This window comes from Anastrepha ludens, chromosome 2 (genome assembly GCF_028408465.1).
Source record: "Anastrepha ludens isolate Willacy chromosome 2, idAnaLude1.1, whole genome shotgun sequence".
Taxonomy (NCBI): domain Eukaryota; kingdom Metazoa; phylum Arthropoda; class Insecta; order Diptera; family Tephritidae; genus Anastrepha; species Anastrepha ludens.
This window is the reverse complement of record NC_071498.1, coordinates 39,267,773-39,277,549: the sequence shown is the minus strand read 5'-3', so window position 1 is coordinate 39,277,549 and position 9,777 is coordinate 39,267,773. Positions and strand designations below refer to the sequence as shown.

The following is a 9,777-nucleotide window of genomic DNA, read 5'->3' as shown; positions in this document are numbered from 1 at the left end:
CAAATGCATAAATCCACTCTAAGTATCATAAAACTGATACAATTGATGCAATTTTCTGTATTTCTCTTTATCAGTTGCAAATTTTAATTATTCAACTGAAGTTATTATTGCGAAGCTTATTGCCAACAGTTAATTGTGGTCTGCGCACCGTACCGCCTCTCATTGATAACATATTGACTTGCAATTTGTCTTCAACTGAGCGCAGAAAAGCTGCAAATGTAAATTGATAATTAAAATCACTGATAAGCCAACTTTGAGCTTCAAAGCAAATAGTGCCTGGCACAGATTTCTACGAAGCTGCTTTGCAATGCAAAGAGTTAGACACAAAGTTGAAGGAGGTATAAAAGAGAAATCAGCTCGTAATGTGGATTAAGAGCACGAGACAATATTGCTTATTCAAGCCACAATCTGCCTAATGCTCTTAAAGAAAGTTTGTATTATGATTCGTTGGCCTTGGCGCTGATAACGCACGGAAGAAAATTGCATAAGAATTCAATGAAGATTAGAACGATACTTTTATTTTTCGGTTTACTGGGAAAAAAATGATATTAATAAGAAGATGAGCTTGAAAATGCTTACAAAATAAAACAAAATTATTAATATTTTTAAAAATCTATAAAGTCTTTGCAAGCATAAGCATATTTAGCACCCCTTGCTCATATTATATTGTAACAAAAAATATGCCACTAATGCGCCGCATTCATTCAACTTCATTGGACTACTCTTAAAATAACTCCAACATAAACTCTTCAGCTCTCTTCTCATCTTCTTTTTATCTTCCTCTCTTATATAACTACTCACTGCGTTGTTACGCATTGCTGCTTTCTTTCGGTTACCAGTCTTGCAGCTTTCCAGAGCGATTGTTAAGTTTTCTGCTGCTGCTGCTGTTGCTGCTGTCCAATCTTTGCTGCTTGCAAAATCTGCTCATTTTGATGTAAAGACTTGCTTTCGAGCTGGTTTTATGCGCTGCGCGAACTTAACCAATTGGCAGTTCCAGCTTGAATGCGCCAGCGTGCGGTACACTTTCGAGTTTCTCATCCGATTTGTACGGTTCGCAATCGCATTCGCATAAATCGGCCGGTTGTAGTGGCTTTCAGTGGCTAAGTTGCTTTGTGTGTCAGTGTCGCGTTTGGTAATTTTTTACTTTTGTTTTTGCTTTTTGGCTAAGCGTATTTCATTGCAGCTGGTTACACGCGTTTTAGTTATAGAATATACATACACACTTACAAACATCCAGCTAATAAAAACTTGCCACAGGTGTCACATGCAGTGCTGCAGGATTTTCTTCAGTGTGCAAATTGAGCAAACAGGTGGGCATGAAATGAAGTGATTTTTTGTTTGTTATTGTTACTTTTGCTGTCAACGATGCAAAGTGATTTATTTAATTACTTAGAAAATATTTCACATGTATGTGTGTGCGTGTGTGCTTTTATGTAGTATTGTGATTGAAATTAAATAGCCCTAACCAGATTTCTGTTTTTGAAGAAAATGAAAGGACGGAACTATCTAGTAGATATCTAAAAAGTTTAATAAAATTGAAAAAGGGGTAAACAAATTTCAAAATCAGTTAAAAAGTGAAAAAGGACAATACGTAGTGAAATAATAGAACAAAACAGTGAACAAAATAGTGAAACTAAAATAACCCTAAGTAATAAAATAATAACGTGAAGCAGTAAGCCTTTATGGCAGTGTTTCAAACATATATGAGACAAAGTGTAACGTTAAGAAAAAAAAATTAATGTAATCTAATCATTCACTCATGTAATAGTCAATAATAACGCATGCTAAATAAAGTACAAATAAAAAAGTTTTTTAAGAAAAGTATAAAATTAATTAATCTAACTATTAATTTAATATCTACAATGGTTTAATACCAATAAGTGACTATAAATATGTATTTTCACAAAAAACAGAAAACAAGAAAATCAAATTAAAAAACTTTAGTTCTTTAATTATTTTTTAGGCACAAATAAATATATGCATTCAAGCAAGCATTAACTATGATTCACAATGATAATAATAAAAAAAAATCCATTTAAAAAAACAAATGTACCGAAGTGCGCAGGATTCGCTACCAGTTAATGACAAATATGCTGAAAAAAGCGCAACAAATATAAACAAAATTGTATCAAAATGTGCGTATATACTTATATATATCGACTAAAATGACTATTATGACTCATTACCTCCTCCACAACAAAAATTAGACTAGTGCTTCATTTCCTTAGCCTTATGTCGCGACTCATTCTTAATAAAATAAAGTCAAATAAAATAAAAATTTAATTAACAAATGAGTTTAAAATAAAATATTCAATATTAAATTAAGATGAAAGTAATAAAAAGTACATTTAAATAAAATATTATAAATAAAAATAAAATCAAAAGAATAAGACAAATAAAAATAGAAATAAAACATTTTTTTATAATAAAGTAAATTTAAAAAAGTAAAGCAAATAAAACGAACTAATATAAAAAGTAAAATAAAATTGAAAATTAATTTCAAATCAAATTAAATTAAGTTAAATTCAATTAATATATAATAATTTAAGCAAAATAAAAAATAAAACTAAACTAAATTAAATAACTAAAAAGGAAGTAAAAGGAAGGAGACATAATAAAATAAAAAATAAGGTGTTTTCGTATAATAAATAAAAGAAATAAAACAAATTAAAATAAGAAGTAAAATAAAAAATTAAAGAAAATAAAACTAAATTACATAACAAAATTTACGCAAAATAAAAAATTATTTAAAAATTAAATTAAACTAAATAAATTAATATAAAAGTGACATAAAATAAAAATAAATAAAAATGAATATAAAATAAATAAATAAAAAATAAGTAAAAAATAAAAATAAAACAAAACAAAAATAATCTCAAATACAGTTATGTGAAATAAAATAAAGTTAAATAAAAATTAACATAAAACCCATAATGAAACAGAATTGAGTTAAATTCTTTTAACTTAAAAATAATAAAAGACAAGCAAAATAAAACGAAAAAATATACTAAGATAAAGTAAAACAAAAAAAAACAAATTCAAAAAACAAAAAAAAAAAAAATTAAGTTTAAAATTAAAAAAAAAAATATTGAAAAATGAAGTGAAGTAAAATTGCATAAAATATAACAAAATTAAACTAAAACTAAATAAAATTGAACTAAATTAAACTCCATTAGTTTAAAAATAAAATAATGTAAATAAGTAAAAAAATTAAATTATTTAAGACCAACAGCTTCTGCTGCCAGTTGCTTTAATTGTGTAATATATATAATCTGTTATGATTACATTTTACGTAAGCAAATTAATAAAAAATAACTTTAGAAAGTAAAATAACGAATAAGTTATATGAAATAAAATATAAATCGTTAAATAAGAAGTAATATAATAAATTAATTAAACTGGAGGATATCCGCTTTTTCACTGACATTCAAGCGGCCGTTGGAGCACTCAGCTCCTCTTATACCTACTCAGATGTGGTTCGATCCTGTCTCTTATCTCTTAACGAGATAAGTGTTCAGAGTTCTGTCCAAGTTATCGGGATCCGAGGTCACAGTGGATTCGAAGGTAACTGCAAAGCTGATGAGCTCGCGAGAGCTGGAGCTGCGCAATCAAATGTTAGTAACTTACCCACAATCCACATTCCGCTCTAAACATGTAAAATGATCACTGATCGAGAATTTCACAGCATTGCTGAACGGAGGTGGCGAGTGGAAACTACTTGCGTTACGACCAGACAAATCTGGTCATCCTACAATCTGAAACAGACAAAAACCCTTATAAGTCTTTCGAAACACGAACCAAGGCATATCATATCTCTTATCCCCGGCCACTGCCTTTTGGGCACTCGCGCACGTCGGCTCGGGGTTCTTCAAAACGACCTGTGCAGATACTGCGAGGACGAAGATGAGGAAGTATCGAGCAGGCATTTGCTGTGCAGTTGTCCCGGCCTAGCCAGAAGTCGACTCGCTCTTCTAGGCTCTCCAACAATTGACAATCTTTCAGTGCTCTCGGACCTGAAAATCGAATCTCTCATTAAATTCTCGAAACGAATTAATATCTTCGACCAAAATCTATAGTAAAAATCTCGGTTAGGTGGGGAAATCATATAAAATAATGAGCTCTAGGGCAACACAACGGACCCAACTTGCAGTCTATGTGGCACTCCGAGGCGGGGTCACCCTTAAACCAACCAACCATCCAAATTAAATAAAAAAATGAATTAAAAATTAAATAAATAAACCAAATAAAAAAATATTTATGCGCATATATATAAGAAAATATATTAAAAGACGGTAAAAGATAAAAAGAGAATAAAACAGATTACAATGAAAATTACTATTAAAAATAAAATAAAATACATAAAAAAAAATTAAGAGAAATCAAACAAATTAATTTAAATGCAATTAATTGAAAAATAAACTAAAGTAAAATAAAATACAATAAAATAAGGCCAGGACGGCAGACTCTGCTCGTAGTTGCCAGACTTGTATGTTTTACAATGTGCACATATATAATATATATATATTTATATATATATAATATATATAATTGCCGCTTACATCCTTTTTGGGTGTTTGACCGAGTTCCTTGTCCTATTTGTGACGTACGGCTTGATGTTGTTTTTCAAATTTTACCATAGATGACATACAAATTTAATGAATAAATAAATGACTTAAAATAAAGATTAATAAATGACATAAACTACCTAAAAATTAATAAAATTAAATGTTAATTAATTAAATTAAAATGCTACTTATGAATTCATGCTAGTAAGAATATAATTCCAGTCCACAGTTAAATAAATAAAAAATAAAGTAAATTAAGGGGGTATACAATAAATGAAATAAATTAAATTATTTAAAATAAGTAAAAAGAAATAAAAATAAAAGAACAAATACAAAAAAAAAAATAAAAACGTTCAATACTATAATAATAAAAAATAATAAAAATATAAAAAATGAAATATTTGATAAGTGAAAATTATTATGAAACTTGCTGATTCTAGTACTGGGTGGATCCATTATAGAATAGAATAACAAATGTGAAAGTGAAAGCATTAACTGGACAGATTTTATTTGTTGTTTCAAGTTAGCAACGCCATTATTAACTTGCAATTACACCCTTTTTGTGTGTTTGGCCGGGCTCCTTCTCCTATTTGTGGGGTGCGTCTTGATGTTGTTCCACAACAACCGTCTCCGAACTACAGATATTTTTTTGAGGAGCTTTTTCATAGCTGAATACACTCGGATGTTTGCCATTGCCTACAGAGGGCCACCGCTTTAGAAAACATTTTTCTTTATTTTTGGTGTTTCACAGTGTTTCGAACCTAAGTTCTCTCCGCATTCCAAATGGTAGTCACGCACCTACCCATTCGGCTACGGCGGCCGCCAGATTTCAAAAATATAATAAGTGAAAAAATTGATTTTTGTAACCCAAGTTCAGGTGTTGGCTTTACCAACGAAACTATTTACCACAACGCCTTTCGAATAATATAATTATGGTCTGCCCAAGCAATCAATCTGCCCGCATGATTTTTCAGATCTAATCTATCTCAGAACGATAGGGAATCAGATTCTTCTCACTTTTTAAATTGGTTTTTAAAACAGTCTTCAAATCTGAATTTTGGGCTCCTAAATCGAACACGCTTTAACTCCTACTAACAAACTGATTTCGATGGGCATTCTGTAATTTTTCTAAAGAAATGTTCGGCAGTTATTTTACCTCTAAAAATAGTTTTTAATAGGTCATTATCTTCTGGAATTTCCATCTATGACAGGAAACTTATAAGTGTATCCTCTGTCTTTAAACGCAATAAGAAATATTGTAAGTAAATAGTTATCAACCAATTTTCAAGCTATCGACAATTTCTGAACTTTTTGAAACCATTGTCCATTGCCAATAAAAGCCGAATTTTGTGCAATCAGCAGAGATTCGTCACTGGAGATCCACAGTCTCTCCCTCGCCATTTTTAGTGAATATTGCATTAGTTCATACTGCATTTGCACGGATTTTTCCAACGCTTTCGTTAGAGACATCATTTTATTACATAAATTATACTCGTATTCACTTGCGGTTTTCCTGCAATGGTTCAAATGCTATTTTTGTACAAGGCGTTGAGTGGGTTGATGGTGTATCCTCTGATATATTCATTGCCTGCTCTGTAGTGCCACAGGGTAGGGTTTTAGGTTCACTACCTTTTGTGTTATTTATCAACGACATTGCAATTTCTTCTCAACTGCTAATTTTCTGTTGTATGCTGAGGAGTTAGAAATATTGTCAGTCAAAAATAACACAACCGACATATGTAGGCTTCAAGCAGATATGAACAAATTTGTTTGGGCGTGTCAAATTTTACAACTTTCTTTTAATATCAAAAAAATGCCTCTGTCATTTTTCCCAAAATTCTTATTGTTTTTCATACTTCTAATATTACATCTAATATTGTACTTTAATTTGTTAAAGGTTTAAAAAAATGTAGGCAGTTTCGGACAGTTGTTTTTTATTTAATAGACACTGTAATTTAATCTTATCAAAATCATATTTTGTCTTATAATTTTACTGATCCTTATACCCTAAAATTGCTGTTTACTGCATTCATTCACTCTAGGTTGTATTCCAACCGCGTTTATTTGGAGGTCCAAAAACACATTTTTAATCGACAGGATCGAACATGTGCAAAAGGTGTATCTGAAATTTGCACTAAGATCAGTAACATATTACGTTTGCTGTTGATCAACTTGAAGTCTTTAGATAGTAGAAAATCGATTCTTGCTCACCGCTTTACTTGACATTGAGTGCCCATTTCTGCTTCAAAATATTAATTTTCTTACACTTCCGAGATCCCTTTGTAATGCTCTTCCTTTCTATTTAAATAAATCCAATACAAATTATGCTCGAAATGCTCCTATTGAATGTGCCCGTCGTGATTTCAACGAGATCTCCAATTCTAACTTGCCAGATTTCTCAGATTCCAAGAAAGATTTTTTATTCCATTGAACTATCTCTTAGTTTAGTTAGAAGTAATATAAGTTTGTAATTTAATTATGTATTGTATAATTTTTTATTATCCTTTAGTTGTACTCGTCAGTTGGAAAGAATGTTGTTTTGACATCCTGAAATAAATAAACACAGCACCTCTGCTCGAGCTTTCTTCAAATTAAGAGATTAAGATTGGTTATTACTGGCTCCGCTTAGCTTAACTCTTATAAATATTAGAAATATGTGTAGTCATTCTATGTGCTGCTGGCTCCAAACTTTTTGTTTTGCTTATGGACGGAGTATATTTCCATCCATTTCTTCCATCCATCCATTTCTTGAAATTCGCTGAACATTTACTTGTGGTATATGACAAATTATAGTTCTTACAAGAGTTGATGTTATAATTCCTTATGTAATTGTTCTGATTCATCATTGTTGTAGCGAAGTACTGCAAAGGTTTGTCAAGTACCTGTAGAAGATTCGACGAATAGTCATATCAGTCGGTTTCAGAGAACGGGGAGCTTAAGTTAAGCAAAGTATTTCAAATGCATTTTTGGCATTTCTTCCAAACACTGAAGATTGAAGATGCTTATGACATTTTTGGTGCTTAACAGTTTTCTTTATATATAAAATGCTCTAAATAAATTAAATTTAAATTTATTAAAAACTAGTCTTTAACTTTTTTACGGGAAAACTCTCTCAAAGTAACGTGAAATCAGTCACTTCCTAGCAGTTGTTAATATACATATTTTTGTCCTTTGTTCTTTATAATCAATTTTGACTGAAATTTTAACTCAAATGGCGTATATTCGGAAACTTTTCAATCAGAATTACATGGAAAGTGAAAGTGGTTTTTTACTGATTAAGCCTATCTCAAATCTCATATCATGACGCCCTTTGCTCCAATAAGGGAAAGTGGAAAATATATATATATTAATATATATATGTAGACATATTATGATCAAGATTAGCATGTTCCGTATGTTCCGTTAATATATGTGGATGTTAGTATTTCAATAACACATGGTTTTTATCTGGTTTCAATAATTTTGAAAATCTTGTTTGATACGGTAAAATGCATATCAAGCTTGGTTAAAGATGAGTAATACCGCGCCTATTTTTATAAACTTATGCAATTTTCCTCCGATATGCATAAAATTTCAGCAAGCCGGTTTTACTATATTATTTATTAAAATATCGTATATCCTGTAGTTATTAAACAACTCATCGTAAACGGATGAACGCTTAAAAGAAGAAGTGAACTATTTATGGGTACAAGAGAAGCAAAAAGGTAGCGAAACATTTCTTTAATGCATTTCTATATTTTATCTAACATAATAGAAAACCGTTATGAACCCTCAATGGGTTGGTATCAATTTTCTTTTTTTTTCTTCTTTTATTAAGAGAAAGAGAAGCACAAGCTGCTTACAGCTGAATGCAGAGTTTTATTATTTTTCAATACATAAGTAGCTACCTGCTACTATTAATGTGTACAACATTTTATTGAGATATTTATATTTCCACTTGACTTATCGTACGCACAGACTGGCAGAATGATAAAGACACCTAGCTAAATTGATTTTACTCCTTTTTCTAGTTATTTTGGTAATCAAGTGCCTGCCTATGAGTATTCCGTTTCTGTTAGGCTCTTACGAATAGCCGTCAAGCCCGGATGTGCCTATATGTACTTGAATTTAGCTTAACTTAACTGAACTTAAATACATTTAAGTAAGCTTACTTAACTTAACACAACTTAATTTAACATAACTTGATAAGACTTACGGATTTGATGTGCCTATGTGTAATTGAATTTAGCTCAACTCAAATTAACGGAACTTAACACAACTTAACATAGCTTAACTTATCAAAACTAAACTTAACATAACTTAACCTAACAAAACTTAACTTAGCATAACTTAACTTAACTTAACAAAACTTAACTTAACATAACTTAAATTAACTTAACTGAACATAACTTAACTGAATTTAACACAACTTAACTTAACATAACTTATCTAACATAACTTAACTTAACGTATTATTATTATTATTATTATTAGAAGGCCATTACGCACTGTGACCAGAGCTGATCTATTGTGAAAGGCCTATTTTGTAACCCTAGAGTTTTAGGCTTTTTAGAAATTTTAGCACAGTTTTGGGTTTGTTGTTCCAAAGATTGCATGGAGATACTACGATACCACCAAGGTGGTGAAGTCTTTGTCTGCCCAACGCAGGACATTCACAAAGCACATGTTCTGAGCTTTCTATGTCCATTTCGCAAAAGCGGCAGACATTGGTCTCGGATAGACCAATATTGTTTAGATGGTACCTCAGGCTGCAGTGACCTGTAAGGTATCCGGTTAAAAGACGCAGATCTACTCTGTTTAGTGAGAGAAATTTGTCAGATATTCCTTTGTTAACGTAATACAATATAAATAACATAACAAAGTTACTAAATTATCAGAAAAATTCAAAATTAATAAAATTTTATGTGTTTATTCCTTAAAATGAGAAATCGTAACATTTATTAATACACTGTTTATGTTTATTTACAACATAATATGAATTAACGTGCATTAATTAATTAAAGATAAACCGTTCCGTTACTCCATAATCTAACCTTATTGATTATTAATGCCACTAAAAGAATTAATTACACAAAAAACAACGCATACTAATATGTATTAAAATAAATGCCAATAAAAAAATGCTTATAAATACGAAATGCAAATAATCAGCAGTCAACAAGCCTTGAATGTCACCGTTGCTTATGCATAATTCTATCAGTAGTGCCGTATG

General features: G+C 30.5%; 1 protein-coding gene across 1 annotated transcript in view; it reads left to right on the top strand.

Annotated features, from left to right (window-relative positions):
• The first annotated feature begins 1,002 nt into the window (after positions 1-1,002).
• LOC128869183 (serine proteinase stubble) overlaps positions 1,003-9,777 on the top strand; it is a 128,683-nt gene continuing 119,908 nt past the window's right edge. The window contains exon 1 of the mRNA XM_054111696.1: positions 1,003-1,310. The gene's annotated coding sequence lies outside the window, so the exon portion shown is untranslated. The remainder of the gene's footprint in view (positions 1,311-9,777) is intronic.